The following is an 18,717-nucleotide window of genomic DNA, read 5'->3' on the forward strand; positions in this document are numbered from 1 at the left end:
CCTGTGGTATGTGCATTAGATGCATATCCCTGTAGTACTATTGTTGGGCTATACAATGGGTTGTATCCCAGTCGTGGACAATGTGTGATGGTCAGTATGTCAGAGTATCATCATGGGTTTCAGGGAGTACAATATCCACCGTGGGATGTGGGTGCTGCGTACACTGTTATTACACCAAGGTACACCTGGTATATGTCGCATGTACCACTTTATGGTTACCACTGTCACCATCAGCCATACAGGTAACTAATTGCACAATCCAGCCCATTTATGCATGTGCTGTTTGCAGTCTACTTGCAACACATTGGACACATGGTCAAGTTAGTTAGCAGTGATAGGCCCAGGTCTCTCAGCCGTGTGTCTGCCTGTTATGTGTCTGTTAATGTCTATATGAAGGTATGTCACATTATGTATTGCCCATATACACCCATTACATCCCCCATTAGCATACTGTACATGCCTGGGAATGTTCTGCATGTAACATGTAACCTGGAATGCACCTCACCATACGCTGTGTGGTGTGTGCAATGAAAGCCACACACTTCAGTAGCACTATATACCTAGGTAAGGGTCTAGTCGCAGTGTTGCCAAGTAAGAGTGTGCGTGTATGTGGATGGGTCTACATCAGGTTGCAGATTATAAATGTCCCAGTGTTGTCAACTGTCCCTGTGGCACAGGCAATAACTGTTATACAAACCTGTGATGTGTTCAACTGTACACCTGATATGTCACAGCCATGGTGTCACCACAGTGCCATACTCCATTGTGGAATATGACTGCACACACATACACCTACAACACAAATGGATAACATTATGGAGACCACAATCAACCAGTGTTAGTAACAGCTATAATGCATCATTGCTGGACAGCAACACTAGCTGACATGTATGCATTAAACTTTACTGCTGAGAACATGTTACACTGCAGCACTTTGGTACACTGTAGTACAGTCACCATGTGCATCAGAACCATATTAGCATGTCCCTGCATCAATGTTATGGATGACAGGGATGTGGCACAGGCATCATCATATGCACAGGATGTGTTGTTGGTTTGCCTGAGGCTGAGGCTGGGCCATACATTTGACACCATATTTGTGGGTGAGGTGTGCAATGAGGTGAACTGGGCATGGTGATGAGGTGTGTGTGGGTATGGGGTTGCCCTAGGTGTGTTCATTTAGTGTGTGGGTATGCATGCACACAGTTCTGACATGTGGCTACCCTACATAGGTGTTTATGGACAGCTGCAGACCATACCTGGCAGGGTCTGCAGTTCACTGCCTTCAGCCATTGACACGTGGACTGTGCTTACCAGGGATATCATGGGCATGTCCAGGTACAAGCCTCAATGTGCTACTCACCCCTGATGATGACAGATGTCCACTGGAAACAGGTCCCTCCTGGGACTGGCCAGGACCATGTGCTCATGGCCTGCTGTGGTGAGGTGTGGACAGCGCACCCCACAGTGCTGGGGCTGGTAATGCAACTACGGGAGCCCCTTGGTGTCCTGGCACATCCATGTTGACTGCCAGCTGTTGGCATTGCTGGCCTACATCCACGCAGCCATCGCCACACTTCCACCACACATTCAAGCATGGACAAACCATGGTCGATGAGGGCCATCATCTCACCAGACCGTCTATCCATGAGCTCGGTATAAACATGGATGGCACCAGACAGTTTGCGGAAGTTGTCGCTTGCAGATGTGAGAGCAGCCCTCTGCAGCCTCAGGCCCTGTCTGGTATAATGTTCCATACGTGCCTGCGCCGCCATGACAGCCTGAAACATGGTTCTGATGCTACCAGTTGTGGTGTGACTGCCAGGGGCATGATGACCAGCGGCCCTACCACGAGCACCCTGGGACATCTGTCTATGTGGTGCCCTGCTGGACATCCGGCTATGCCTGATTTGACCAGACACAGTAGGCATGGTTACCAAACTCTCCTCTGCACTGCCACCAAACGCCAGTTGTCACACCGCTATGGCCACTGGTGATGGGGTATGTATAAGCACTGAAACTGTGTGCAGGGTTGGGGTGGTTAAAAGGTGGATGTCAAATGATGGTGCTGTTTTGGCTCCTAAGAACACCTGTGCCTCAACAGTACAATCATCATCTTTGGTGTCTGTATGGACACAGACATCAGATTGCATGCAGGAGGGACCCTGACCCACCTCGCCACCTGTGGGGGGAAAACAAGAAATGCACTTTTAGACCTGTACAGCATTACATAACAGTACACACATACTTACACATGCGCACACACACACACACACACACACACACACACACACACACACACACACACACGCACACACACACACTCACGCGTGCGCACACACCACCTTAATACCTACCTGTCTGTTATTTTACAGATAGTCCCACATTTATTCCCATGTGTTCTCCATCCTGCATCACACTTGGTAACGTACACTCATATCTAACAGATATATATATTATATATATATATATATATTATATATATATTTTATCTGTCATCAATTCATCATTCTTTTTATGTTTATCTTAGTGGAATGTGAATAATATATTTATTTCAGTAAATACATATATATTTTTGGTTGAACATTCCATCAGACATACCTTGTTTATTTCAATATTGTATTTTATTTTATTATATTATCAGATTATATGTATGATGGAATGTACAAATAGGGTTATTTAACTCATGTAATATATATATATATATATATATATATATATATATATATATATATTTATATTTATACTCATATTTTATTTTATCTTACTTATATATTATACACTATGGATTTCTATATTTTATACAGGATTTACATATTCACACTATATTAGTGTATAGATACTTATGTACTTGTCTATATAATTTGATTTCTATGTATTTATATGTACTTCTTATAAATATTGAATATACATATGCATGTGTTCATATATCAATTTATTATATATATTTATATATTTTCTAACATATTTTTCTACATAGAATATTTGTAAATGTATACAAATTTATATATATTTTAAAGTTGAATTTTTAATTGTATATTATATGTCTTTTGGAGAGGTTTTTAGGTACAGTTGAGGTGGAAGGCGGCTTTAGATTTACTAAGGGTTTGGATATAATTTCTTGCATTTATGTTGTACGCCTTTAAACCTCAATTTGTTCATCATGTGACAGAATCAAATTGTATATTTAAGCAACCTGTTTCAACATTTACCTTTGTATGGTTTCTGAAGAATTCGAGCTATTTGTGTTGACGAAAAGTGGATTGTATTTTTGTACACTTAAAGGTTATTAAAAGTACGTTATTGCCATTCCGAGTACTTTGGTTTATGACTAGTGTGGAGTATCAAGGACCCGTGCTTTTTGCAGTTCAGTTCAATGTGTGTTTTCTACCAGTTTGTCTTCGTGTTTGTATTACATGGATCCTGTAACACCACCTAGTTCCACTCCCGTTTCTAGCCAACAAAGTGAAGAAGGAAATTTGACAGCTTTAATCGAATTGCTGTCCCAGAAAGTTGACAACCTTTCCAAGAGACTGGATGATATCCCTCAACCACAAAGTAATCTGGTTTGTAATAGTCAAATACACTGTACTACTAACAAGAACGTACCTCCCCAAGGAGGGCGGTGCATTCCGAATCATCAAATGACGTCATCTAACAGCCCTGGGCTTCGTAGAAGCGTTACTGCTGGCAAACTAGGACCAGGGACTACACAGAACGCTATGGCTCAACCAGTGAATACAATTCCTTTAACTACACCAAATCTGGACATTTGGGTGAACAGAACATTTTCCTTTACTGGATTAAATACCAGCTTAAACAACACCGTCAAGAATACCCAAGAGGTAAGAATAGATTTAAAAACTAAATTAAATCTCCTTGACGAGAAGTTGTTTAAACTTCCTGAAAGTACAGCTAGAAATAGCGTACTTCCGAGAATGTATCAACCTAAAAATAATCCCTAAGGGTTTAAGACTATGGCAATATCCTATGGGTCTTATAGAAGGATCCGACTTCCATAAAGCGCTTACTAACATGTTTGCAAGCATGGTCTTGAGTTGTTGGAACTGTTCTGTATTCATTACCAAATAACCGTCGATAAACTTTTAGCGGAGACTAATCGCTTAGACTCAGATATTAAGCATGACTGTGACTTTCCTAGGTACCGCTTCGAATATAACCATATCTTCGACAGTACTGACCAGTATCTGTCGAAGATAAATGCAACCAAAGTTAAGAAAATTAAGCGTGATGTAAAGGATTACGAAGCAGAAAAAGCATATTCCAAGCCATTGTTACATCAAGGGGAGCCAGTTATGAACAAAGTTATTAATGAAGCAGTACAAAACCAGGACCAAAGCCCTGTTGTTCCTTCTACTGATAATAATCAGACAGTAGAATGTCAACATGACGATAACACAGGTTCTACCCGTCGGAGTGAAAGGATAGCATCCTTTAGTAATAACAATGGTAGTAACAATAGAAATAAATCAAATCAGAACAAACATGTTGCGAATTCAAGCCAAAGGAATTTTCAAAACCGGGCCTCGAACTTTGTTCCATCCAAAGCGAGACCAACCAGGAACAGGAAGAGGAACAAATGGTAGCTGTTCTAAATCCTACGCTACCTGTAGTTAATGTTCCTAAATGTAACATTTTGGTTAATTTAAATGAGGATTTCAAGGTTTATAATTATTCTGATGTTTTCTTAAGTTCAGAAATTGTTGAATTACTAGCAAAAGGTCATACTTTTGTTCCTAGTGTCAGACTAGATTTGGCAAATACTCTCATCGATTTAAAACTTTTCACTAGGAAATTGAACCTGTTAGCATTAATGGGAGTAGATATGAATAGGAAAACTGACTATTATGTTGCGAGTGTGTATAATCCACCCTTACACCCATCGATTGCACTTTTTGAGCAGGTCAGTGAGTTGGACCTACGCAATCTTGTGAATACAACATATATGCCAGGCCACTCAAAGAACAATTATTATAACACTAGTAGAGAGGATAGAGATAACTTGAAGTATTTATGCCAAGCCCCGGTTCGCATCATGAAACTGGACAAGGGAGGTGGCTTAGCTATCATGAACATAGATGACTATAATAGAAGAATGTTTGTCATTCTAAATAGTGATACCTATGTGGAAGCATCTAGAAACAAAATTAACGGTGCATACAGAAAAGTAAGAGCTTTTATAGAAGAATTGTATATAGAGGCAAGGATAGACAAAACATTATATAACTATTTGACTCAACCTGCACCTAGGATACCAATATTATTTGGCATCCCGAAAGTACATAAATGCATTGCTGATCCACCCATGAGACCACTAGTTGATGGCCGGGATAGTATTACATATACATGTGCCAAAGTGGCTGACAATATTTTAAAGAAATATATAATACATGAAACCCAAATTTCAAAGGACTCTTGGTCATTTCTCGAAAATATTAATAACTTTGAGTTCAGGGCTGAAGATCTGTTAGTCACAATAGATGTGAAAGATCTATATTCATCCATACCACACCATGAGGGGATTGAGTGGTTGGCACATATGTTGAAAATCCTTGAAGCCCCACAGAATGAGATCCAGCTAGTGGTAGAATTATTAGACACAGTTCTATCTTATAACTATGTACTATTTAACAATGAAATATACCATCAAAGAGTAGGGGTGGCAATGGGTTCCGCTTGTGGTGCTAGCCTTGCTAACTTAGTAATGGCATACTGGGAAAGGGAATTTGTGTTAAAAAATCTAGTATATAAAGAGCATATTCAGTTTTATACTAGGTTCTTGGATGACATATTTATCCTCTTCCAGGGTAACACTGACGAGTTGGAAAACATGTTGGAAATGTTCAATTCTAGTACTACCTTTCTGAGATTTACATCAAACTACAATAAGAACAGAATAGCATATTTAGACATTGATCTAAGTAAAGATTATCAAGAAAAAGTTTACGTCTCGAAGATCTATCGTAAAGAGACATATTCCAACATGTTTTTGCACTACACCAGTTGCCATCCAACCTTTCAGAAAAAATCAGTAGTGAAAGGTCAAGTAGTTAGAGCCGCAAGGATGGTTACTAGGGATACTGAGTTTGAAGACGAATGTAAGCTTCTGAATTCTTACTTCGTACAGAGAGGATACCCATGTAATTTGATCTCGGAGATAATTAAAGAGGTGCAACATAAGAGAACAACAGGATTGTATACCCCTATTTTGAATAATAGGGGTATGAGTAGAATGGGAATTAGTATAGAAAAACAACCATTCAACCCTTACAGTTTTATTTGTACTTTCAATTTGGACTCATATAAGGTAGTAAATATTATCTTGAAAAATTGGGACATCCTGATGAGAGAAAGTAAATTTAGGAGAATTTTTCCATTAACACCAAAAGTAGTTTGTAGACGAGGGAACAATTTGCAAGCTATTTTAGAATCCAACAGCAAACCACGTACAAATAAGGAAGGCATGTATAAAGGTAATATGTGCCGGTTCTGTCGGTACATCGATACAGGAAATAGTTTTATAATAGCTGGTAAGAAATACATTTCCAATGGGAGATACAACTGTTGTAGTAAACAAGTTGTCTATTTAGCCAAATGTACATTATGCCCAGCTTTCTATATAGGGAAGACCAATAGGAAGCTGGGCGAGAGAATTTATGAACACACACATAGCATTAGTAAAAATAAATTAGAAAATGCGTTGGCAAAGCACATTAATGAAAATGAAGGGCACCAATTTAAATTTAGAGTCATAGACCAATTGAGGAATGATGAAAGGGGTGGACCAGAGTCATTTGAAACTAGAAAGAAATGAACTTCTCTGGCAACTGAGAGTGAATGCATGCCAATACCCAGGGATTAATGAAATGAGTACTATAATGTGTATTCTGAGATTGAAAAACTTGGCTAGATAGGTATAAACAACAGTATTGGGTTGAGTATATGTACAATCAGTTTTTATCTTATTTTATTTTATTTCATTTTATTTATTTACTTTTTCTAACAGATATATATATATATATATATATATTATATACATATTTTATCTGTCATCAATTCATCATCCTTTTTATGTTTATCTTAGTGGAATGTGAATAATAATATATTTATTTCAATAAATACATATATATTTTTTGGTTGAACATTCCATCAGACATACCTTGTTTATTTCAATACTGTATTTTATTTTATTATAGTATCAGATTATATGTACAATGGAATGTACAAATAGGGTTATTTAACTCATGTAACATATATATATATATATATATATATATATATATATATATATATTTATATTTATACTCATATTTTATTTTATCTTACTTATATATTATACACTATGGATTTCTATATCTATTTTATACAGGATTTACATATTCACACTATATTAGTGTATAGATACTTATGTACTTGTCTATATAATTTGTTTTCTATGTATTTGTATATTTATATGTACTTCTTATAAATATTGAATATACATATGCATGTGTTCATATATCAATTTATTATATATATTTATATATTTTCTAACATATTTTTTACATAGAATATGTATAAATGTATACAAATTTATATATACTTTAAAGTTGAATTTTTAATTGTATATTATATGTCTTTTGGAGAGGTTTATAGGTACAGTTGAGGTGGAAGGCGGCTTTAGATTTACTAAGGGTTTGGATATAATTTCTTGCATTTATGTTGTACGCCTTTAAACCTCAATTTGTTCATCATGTGACAGAATCAAATTGTATATTTAAGCAACCTGTTTCAACATTTACCTTTGTATGGTTTCAGAAGAAGTCGAGCTATTTGTGTTGATGAAAAGTGGATTGTATTTTTGCATACTTAAAGGTTATTAAAAGTACGTTATTGCCATTCCGAGTACTTTGGTTTATGACTTGTGTGGAGTATCAAGGACCCGTGCTTTTTGCAGTTCAGTTCAACATGTGTTTTCTACCAGTTTGTCTTCGTACACTCATTAATACCACTCATTAATGTATCATTCCTCTAAATACTTAGACAAGTGATCACAACACAAGTCCTTTTACTCCATTACCTCCCTGACCTGAGTAGAGTGGTTTTACATGGCCTCACTGCTGTCATTCAGTGTTCACCTTGTGTATGTCCAGACATTGTGAGCATGGCCCCTATATGTGAGGGGCTACTATGTTCACTCCATAATATCACGCACTGGAGTGTCATGTGTAAGTATTGCTTAGTACATGCCAGATATGCTGCTCAATCAACCTATCATGTGACAACTGTAATATATGAATACACTCCCTGGTGCTGTCTAGTAATTCCCCAATGCATCTGTAGTGCTGCATACGTGGGTTGTCAGTCACCTCTCTGCTAAATGCGATGTTAAGGGTATACCTGGTGTCTAACTTCCCTCCCAATGCATGTTCCATGCTACAGACCTTATTATACTATCAGCTGTCCTGTGATTACATACATGACAAGTATTCCTGGTGTGTCATGTGTCAGTCCATGTCCATGTACTGCATGATCCAAAAGGGAAGTACTGCTGTATGAACAACCCCACAATCACACATGTGCATACATGGACATGCACACAAACACACACGCATGCACACACACATCCTACATGCATCACCCTCCCTCTGCTTCACCAGAGTGACCCTACAGACAAAATAATCACCCACTGAGACACACACACACACACACACACACACACACACACACACACACACACACACACACACACACACACACACACAGGTGAGGTTGCACAATGATAGCACACACAGTCCTCCTATTACCCATCTGTCAACATGTATAACATCTGGTACACAACAGCATGTAGTGCAGCTATAGTCAATCCATGCTAGCAGCAGTATACATGTGTGTGATGCATGTGCTGTGTTAGTAGGTGATGCCCCTTCCCTTGTATACCACTGCAGCCATGTACACAGTATTGCTGGGCACCTGTTCTGCTCCCTGCCATGCACTGTACAGAAAACCTCACAGGTGTACAACCCACTGCTGAATGTGTAGTATTGTGTCAGTTATGTCAGCTCTAATGCTCATAGCCCCTATGTTTTTTAGTAACACATACCTAGGATGATATGTGGACAAATGTCATTTGTGAATGCCTGATGTCTGGTTTACAGATATCAACATCAGCGGACCATGTATGACCAATCCAATACTATTACACTGACAACTGTCAGAGCATACTGTGGCTATGGGGAGTATACATACCCTTATTGATATGATGCACCCTTCCTTGATCTGCGATGGGATTACATCACCGCATATATTAATAGTACATGAGCCCGATATGTGCCATATGTCCTGTAAACTCACATGCAGTGTCTACGGAATATGTTAGGTGTGCAGATGCTGACCACGATGCATACACTCTGTGTGTGCATATGTGTGCACAACCTTATCATGAAGGTTTGTTGCACCTATTGTTATGTGTGCTACTGCAGTCACTACTCCTGGCAGGGGTATACTAGCATGGACCATCTGCATTTGCCAGTGTATGTTCAGTCTTCCCTATACATGTCCCCCAAATCTGCATGATTGGAAGGTCTACTCGTGCACATCCCTTGGTGTTCACACACTACCATCACTATTGTTGTGGGGGTAGGGTTAAATCTGCTACAGTTCCTGAACCTGACTGTGTGCAGATACAGCCATTCTTAGCATCCTTAGGATCCCTGCTGCAGTGCTCTGGTGTGTCATGCTGACACCCCCTCCTCACCTTCAGCCTTTTTGAGATGCTTGACAAGTAAGGCCTACACATGTGTGTCAGTTTACAGTATCCCATACACTGCACGCCACATGTTACAGTCTAGTCCCAGCGATAATGTGGATCACAGTAACATGTTATGCCATAGTGTAACTCTGTAACAGTTGCCATTGTAGTACTGGTATATACACTGTTATTGCACTGTATATGGGTGATGTTTCACACATGTCCCTACTGTAGGCCATGTTTCCCACCATTATGTTACTCCCTGTGGACACATTCCACAATGAAAGGATGTTAGTTATCTTGCAGGTGTCTAACATACTCTTCCAATACCCCATCATGGTCACCACTGTGATGTTGTGCATTTAACAGCAACAATACGTGCACATGTACAGCATGCATTCTGGGTAGGTGTTAGATGTGTGCATGGAATATACCATAGCCATTACATGCCCGGCGTATTGGCAAGCATCAACATAAACCATACACTGGCTACAGGCTGCTGCCTTGGTGGTATTCTGGAGGGACCTACATAAGAGGGTGAGAGATGCAAAGTCAGTGGCCACACCTATGGCATTGCTACAGGGTGGGTGCAGCATTAGAGTATATCAACAGTACATGTCCACAATACTACCATGTATGCACATCTGTTTATCACTACTATGCAGCAACAAACTATATCTATGACATGTCAGATATGCATGTTCTACCTGTATAGATGCAGATGCATATGCAACAGTGGTCTACTGATGTGCTCTGTGGCCTTATCTGCATGCTCCTCAGCCAGTGTGTGGGTAGCACCCACCTCCACAATGGTATCCAGCAGTTGTTGGCTATGCGGATGGGCAGGTGCCAAGAGGCTGGCAAGGAGCTCCTCAACACATGTCAGGGGGGATGGATGGTATGCCTCCCCCCCTGTTGTGAGGTGATCCCCTCAGACTGCAGCAGCACGCCGATGGGCATTGCGAAGCAGGTCAGAACAATGATGCCGGACCTGCTCATGACTGTGGTTGTGCAGTCCGACATCATTGACCCTGTGGACTAAGTCATTCTACTGGGTTGTCGGCTCCTACTGCTCATGGGTGGCCTGGCCAAACAGGACAGGGTAGTGCTGGATTAGGTGGTTTATCACTATGTTATTCTCAGCAGCTGAGTAAGCTGGGAGCCATCCATGTGACATCTTGCCTGAAAGACATAAAGATGGAAACAGGTCTGAGCAACTCATACAGCAAGGTTACCACAGTTCTTAATACACATCTCTGTCATCCCCCCACCATATCAGCAACAGCAAACTGTACACACAACTCAGTAGGTATGGCTACAGCTTACCTACCAGTGGGACAGATATTGTATTGTACCACACTTTGTGCTATGGGTTTGTAGCCATGTTCCCTGTGTGGACACTGTAATTGCTGGCCTGTTACAGACTATTCACCTGCATGCCATTGTCAGGACCACTATGGTTCCATATATGCCTGTGGTATGCTTGCTATGTGATTGCTGCACATCTGACATTCTGTGTTATTGGGGATATCTATGCATGCTGTTGGACATGTTCCGGGATTGTGTTGACTATTACTACCCACATATGTTCTATAACAGTGACACAATAGCATGTTTAGGGAATATTTACCAGCAGAACCACCTGTCCAAACTCATCTGCCCATGTTACCAGGCCACATCACATGTGGGACCCACCCAGGGCCTCCTCATGTACTGGTCCAGCACTACCTTCAGGTGGAACCAACTCAGGGGATGTTGTCCCCCCCCGGGGGCACACATAGACATGATGTTGTCCCCCAAGGTCAGGTCCAGGTTCTCTTTCATAGCGGGGTCCACAGACAAATGTGGGATGTGCTACATCACCTTGAGGCACCCAGTACACATTCACAGGGTTCACATGCTCGTCCTGCTCAGCCTCCAGGCCAGACACCTTCAGGACATGGACTGCTGTTGTGAGTAGCAGTGGGTGGGAGGCTCATTCCCAATGTGTCCATATTGGGGCCCATGGGGCTTCCACACTACAGACCACACACACCATCCAGGGTGTTTACCCACCACATGTGTCACATCCCAGCTAATCTCCACCCTACTCTATGCATCCACCATACTTACCAACCTTAGAAAGACAGACCTACACAAGCTGGATGGTTATTACAACATAAATTCCTAAATTTGAAACTGGAACCTCCTACAGCAGCCATCATTGTATTAAAGAAATAAACTGGCTAGAACTCCCACAAATCCTTCACTTTAATCAACTCACCCTCGCTCATAAACTTATTAACCACCCCCTTAACATCCCTTTCCTTCAAACCCTTCTCTAACCCTATCACTTCACTAGGCCCCTAAGATCAAGCAAAAAAATCAACTCACCGTTATCAAACCCAAAAACTCAGCAGGAGAAGCCATATCTTTATGTACAATATCTAAACTTTGGAACAATTTTCCACCCTCTATAACTACTCTACCTTCCAGCAGCCTTTTCAAGACTGCACTCAAATTCCACTTAAATTTGCACTGGCTTTGTCCTTGTTCTAATCCAGACTAGCACTCCCACCCTTATTTTCCCCCCACCTAGACTCTTAACCCAACTATACTACCGCCACTACTAACCTCAGTCAGAATTAGCTAGTTGTCTTTACATACTTTAAAATCTTGTCTGACAACTTTGTTACTAATATTATAAATGACAAGAAACTATCTTAACTCGTAACATTTACTGTATATACTGTTGATAATAAATATCTTGTTATTGTATTAAAGCCAACAACCTGCAATGTTGTTTACTATTGCTGCAACTTTGTATCGCTATTTATCATGTACATGATGTGGAGCCTTTATCCCCTGGCATCCGATGAAAAAGGACCTGCGTCCAGTCAGAATTTCCAGGTAAACAAATGTAACTAACTAAATAAATAAATAAATAAAATAAATATAGGGGACATGTATTTACATACATATATATGTGTGTGTGTGTGTGTGTGTGTGTGTGTGTGTGTGTGTGTGTGTGTGTGTGTGTGTGTGTGTGTGTTTGTATATATGTAGACATGTGCATATAGGTTTATATATAAATATATATATATATATATATATATATATATATATATATATATATATATGTATAGATATATATGATGTATATATGTGTTTATATATATATATGTGTGTGTGTGTGTGTGTGTGTGTGTGTGTGTGTGTGTGTGTGTGTGTGTGTGTGTGTGTGTGTGTCTACATATGGTTATCTGTATATTTGTGGACATACATGTAGGTATATATATATATATATATATATATATATATATATATATATATATATATATGTGTGTGTGTGTGTGTGTGTGTGTGTACACACATACATACCTGTAGATGGGGTACATTCAGTCATCATGTCCACAATCTCACAACACCTTCCTGCACAGCTGCTGTGTTCTGCCTTGCTACAACACAGACAGGTGCCACATATGGACACAGGCTAAAATTAGGGGGTGTATTTTGGGCCAGATTGCAGGTAACCCTATTATACACCTATGGCATTCCAGCATGCTACAATACAGGTTAACCTGAGTATACCACAAGTGGTTGGCTGTGGAACCCACATGTCCATCATTATGGCATTACTTCCACCACCAGCTATTGGCCACAGTAATATACATGCTTCCCATTATACAACAGACACTATGATGGCTTACATCTTATCAATACATCTTATCAATAATCAATTGATCAGTGCTGCTCTGCACAGTTGACGTGTATGGCCCACTACCCATGGGGACAGACTCTATTGTCCTTAGCAGTTGTTCAGCTGAACATCATGACAACAACACCTGATGGCACATATAAATCATTCCACATCATCTGTCCCATTATTATGGACCAGTTACTACAGTCAATTACATGCATTTATACTTCACATACTTGTTGTGGGAATTATGTCTCTTCTGGATAGTTTGTTGGATGGATTTTTTTTTTTGGTTGCATTTTTATCTTTGCCTTTCACTCACTCTCTCTCTCTCGCTATCTCGGTCTCTAGTAAATGGATTGAGCTGCTTTGAATAGATTTCAGCATGGATTTTGTAGGTGATGCACACAATCAGGTGATGCCCTTTGCACCAATCAGTGTCCTCTGCTTGCTACCTTCATGCAGCATGCTGTGTAGTAGTTCCAATTGCCACTATCATGGCAACCCACTACTGTAAATCCCTACACCATGTGGGCATGGTCCCTTTACCTTTCCTGTATGGTGGACATCCTTCCTGTGTGTGGGCAGCAGTGTTACAGGCAGCAGCTAGCAATACCTCTTACAAGAGAACTTGCACACTCAAGCCAGCTACATATTTGTATGAGGTTCCAGAACTACAGAGTGTGAGTTGTGTTGTTGTATGCAATGTATAGCACCAGTGTTACAGGGTTTGTGTGTACATGCTAGTTTAACATGGAATGCAGTCTGTCTGCATAGCTCTCAACTGTGGGCCTATCCACTTGATGGCCAGAGGTGAGACTATTATGTTTTGTCAGTCCACCACACAGGTCTTGTGTCAGATATATCACTGGCAGTGTGTGTGTTGAGTGCTATCAGTACATGACTACATCCATTTCTGTTTCAAACTTCATATTCCTGACTAAGGGTATGTTGCAGACGATCCTGTAACACCAGCAACTTGCTTAGTGTATGACAACAATATTTCACATATGGGCCTGTGTTCCAGCATCTGTCCTCCACCTACATACCAGGCTTTGTCCATATGACATGCTGTCAGGGGTTGTTATGTAGTGGGCTGTGAATATTCATGCACCATTCCTGCCATCAGTCCACTGCTGTTGTGGCCCCCACACATACTGTGGGATTGGGTCCATATATGTGTGGGCTTCACCTACACAATACATGTGTGCCCTTATGCACTCCAGAGGCCAGTGTATGTAATAGTGGTATATGGCCCTATATGTCAGCCTATGGGGGGATGCACCTTAACTAACCTAGGCTGTTAAAACATGTGGGGGTATCAGGGGTAAGCTGCCTTAAGGTATCTGGATGTACATTACCATACAATTCACCTTGGGTAAATACAGGCCTACTGCTTACTGCCATACAGACTGTTCTGTTTGTCAGTGTGATTGTGATGGTGTCAGTTATGCCTTGTTATGTAACATATACATCTCATTGTGTCAAATGGTGTATTTACCCCCTAGAGATTGTGTACAGAGTGTAGAGAGAGGCTGCTGGACTATACATCTGTATTACATACTGTTGATTGATTGGTATCCTGTGGCCCAGTCTGTCTTTACTATTGTACTACTTGAAGGACTCGGCCTGGACAGCAACATATGTAAACCTTTCCAGAATCCTGTATTAATATAACTGTTTCAAAGTTGCATTAGTCTGTTTATATGTATGTCAGAGTCTAAACAGCTATATGGCATGGTATATACACCTGTAATAGTACAGAAATAAAGCTTTCCCATGTATGCAAACCTGTGTGTGGTGCTATATCCTTTGACCACTCTGTGGGTATATGTTGCAGGCAACAATTGTCATTTGTATGGGTGGCTCATACAGTGTCCAACTGGCAAGGTGGCAACTGTAGACATAGTGGCTGTTCCGTATTGTATGCACCTTCTACATATGTATCTTCCTATACATATCTCTGTGTGTGCATGTGTAGTTACTATATATATATATATATATATATATATATATATATATATATATATATGTGTGTGTATATATATATATATATATATGTGTATATATATATATATATATATATATATATATATATATATATATATATATGTGTGTGTGCGTATCTGCATATATGTGTCAGTGTATATGTATCTTAGGAATGTTGATTGCTTCCACATTGTACATTCCCTATGGTAGCCGCACTGTATTGCATGATACGTTACTGATACCAGCCTGACATCATACAAGTGGGATGGAGTACTGTTAACATCTTGTGCACATGTTGTGTCAGGTCCTGGTTATGGGATTTGCAACAGTTGGTGTTGTACTGCAGAGCAGATGTGTTTGGCTGTTGTGATGGGAGAATATCCATACATATAAGACATATGTTGTTTTGGCCCCCTCACCCCCATTAATGGTGCATGTGGACATACATGTTTTTGTTATGCTCTCTTTTATATCTATAAATATATATGCCTGTATGTATGTATATAGATATATATTTATGCTTTTATATATATATATAGATATATATATATATAAAATGTATACACATATAGATGTAGACATATATATCTATAGATGTATGTGTATATATATATATATATATATATATATGTGTATATATATATATATATATATATATATATATATATATATATATATATATATATATATATATATATATATATATATATATATATATATATATATATATATATATAAATATATACATATATCTCTACATATATTTTGATATGCTATATCTATTTAGATATAAATATATATACATGCACACATCTACATGTTTAAATACATTTCCTGTACTGTTGAATGACTGGGCTGGATGATATGTTTGTGAAAATATCAGGGTTATGTGTACCTGACATGACTTAGTGGTAAATCACTTTGGCTATTGTGTGTGGGGTCCTGGGTTTGAGCCTTGCTTCTTTTGCTGAGCAGAACAAGGGGCGTTGGATATAGAGTGATTAAGGCACTTTTAAGCAGTTGTAAGCAGATTTGCATGGGTTTGCACGACGGTAAGCACTGCTAACTTCCGGTTACAGTTTCTTACACTGATTTAGCTTCTCAATTGCTTAACCTGTACAGGCATTGCTTACCCCCATGCAAACAAGCTTAAACCAGCTTCCTGCTGCTTAAAAGTGCTTACTCCCTCTTATCCCCACTCTAATTTTTTAAAAGAAGAGAAAAAAGGGTTGATAGGAAAGTGGTGAAAAGGGGGCACAAAGAGGGAAAGACAGTAGGGAGAATAGCTAGGGATGTGCAGGAAGGGTGTAGAGAAGGTCCATAGCTGTCCATTTCTTATACAGTAACAGATGTGCATATACACTGCATTTAGAGGTAGATTTGGACACTCAAATCCCTGAGAGAGGGGGGAGGACAACAACAATATGTTCTGATGCCAGATGGACCAAATTACATGTGTCCAGTGGACACATGTGCAAAATGGACAGCTATGTATGGGGCGAGATTTTTTTTTGGGAACAGATTGCCCTTTTTTTTTCAGGTGTGAGTGGGATGTTGCGGAGGGATAGTAGGTATATTTGGGGAGGTAGGTTGAGTAGGTTAACATACAAGAAAAACAAGACACATACAGGGGTGTTATATGACACATGTGGGGGGTAAACACCTTAATGAGGAGGGGTGTTGGGAAATTGGAAGCTCATGAGCCCCCTAGTGGAAACAGTGGGACTGAGGTCCCCACCCATGGGCAGTCACCACTGCACCTTCACAGCCCTGAAGGTGGCTGTGCTGGGGTCTGAGTCGGAGAGCCAGGCTAACCCTCTAGTCACGACACATGACACTCAAGCTGGTGTAGCAGATCTCCAAACTGCTGATTGAGCTTGCTATGAACCATGACCCAGACCTGATGATGGGTGACAGCTTCCTGTCTGCGCCTGCTCCTAGGGGGGTGAGCCCCTTCCCCTGGGGCAGTTCCACCCAAAAGTGGTGCAGGACCAACGTACGAGGAGGTCCCAGGTTGGGCCCCAGACATGCTGGTGCCCAGTCACCGGCCAGCTGAGGTGGGACAGGTGGGTCCACTGGGACCAACATTCCCATATGTGCTATGGTGTTTATGTTTTATTAACATATGTTGGTTAGTAATAGTCAACGCATTCCAGGATTAGGTATAACAGCATGCATAGATATTCCCATTACCCAGACACCAGATATGGCACAGTTGCATAGCAAACAGAACACATGCATATATGGGACCACAGTGGTAATTACAACAGCATGCAGGTACATTGATGGCACCATGCCACCAATGTTGGAGTATTTCAACATAGCACATGCATAGAAACAGATTTAAATAATTATCAAACACAAAAATATATGTCCTAACATTTCAGTGAAGTCATCACGTACCAATTGAGTTGGGTATTTAGTTTATTGTTGCAGATATGGAGGGGTGGATAGAAAGTTGTCAATTAACAACTTGTATATTCCTGTAGTTCACATTACTTTCCTAGTCAGTGCTTTTGTCTGTACCCTACAAGTATTACTACACTACCCTATTGCCTTAGTTTGGACAGTGATATGGCTGTTGACAATTATATACATGAACTGGTTTTACCTGCAGTATACACCTCTTACCAAGTATACCTGTGGAGGAATTGTCTGTTAACACTAACTATTTCTACACATACTCCTAGATTCCAGGTTGATGTTATGCACATACCTGTCCATCTCTTTTTGCACAGACTCTGGTCATGTCTTGACCACATGCAGGTGAACCGGGACATATGTAGACTATTGCCCTCTTCAACCTTTAGTGACTTACAACACTCTTATACAGGATTTCCTAGACAGTTATATTATGTAGCACAGTGTGGGTGACAGTGATGAGTGATACCTTATTATTCAGAGCAACTGCAACACTCACAATGCCATACAATACCAGAGTAAACAGTACCAGTACAGAGTATCAATCTTATTTCTAGGCACAGTGTTCCTAACTGACGGACCTGTGGGAGCAATGTTTGTTAGTACTACCTGAATGTTGCCACACAAAGTACCAGATTTCACATTAGTATTATGCACTTACATCTCATTCTGTTACTGTACACACTCTGGTCACAGCTTGACAACATGGATTTGTAGATGGGACATACTTGGCTTATTACTCTCATAACAGTTTGGGGAGTTGCTAGAGTGACAGGTTTGTTCTTATAGATGTGTGACAATCAGTTGTATTTCTTGTTTGCAGCCTATACATCTAGGATCATCCCACTGATTTCCCAGGGAGACAGAGTGACATGAG

The sequence above is a fragment of the Protopterus annectens genome, chromosome 1.part0 (assembly GCF_019279795.1).
Source record: "Protopterus annectens isolate FY-2018-M chromosome 1.part0, PAN1.0, whole genome shotgun sequence".
NCBI classification, from domain to species: domain Eukaryota; kingdom Metazoa; phylum Chordata; order Ceratodontiformes; family Protopteridae; genus Protopterus; species Protopterus annectens.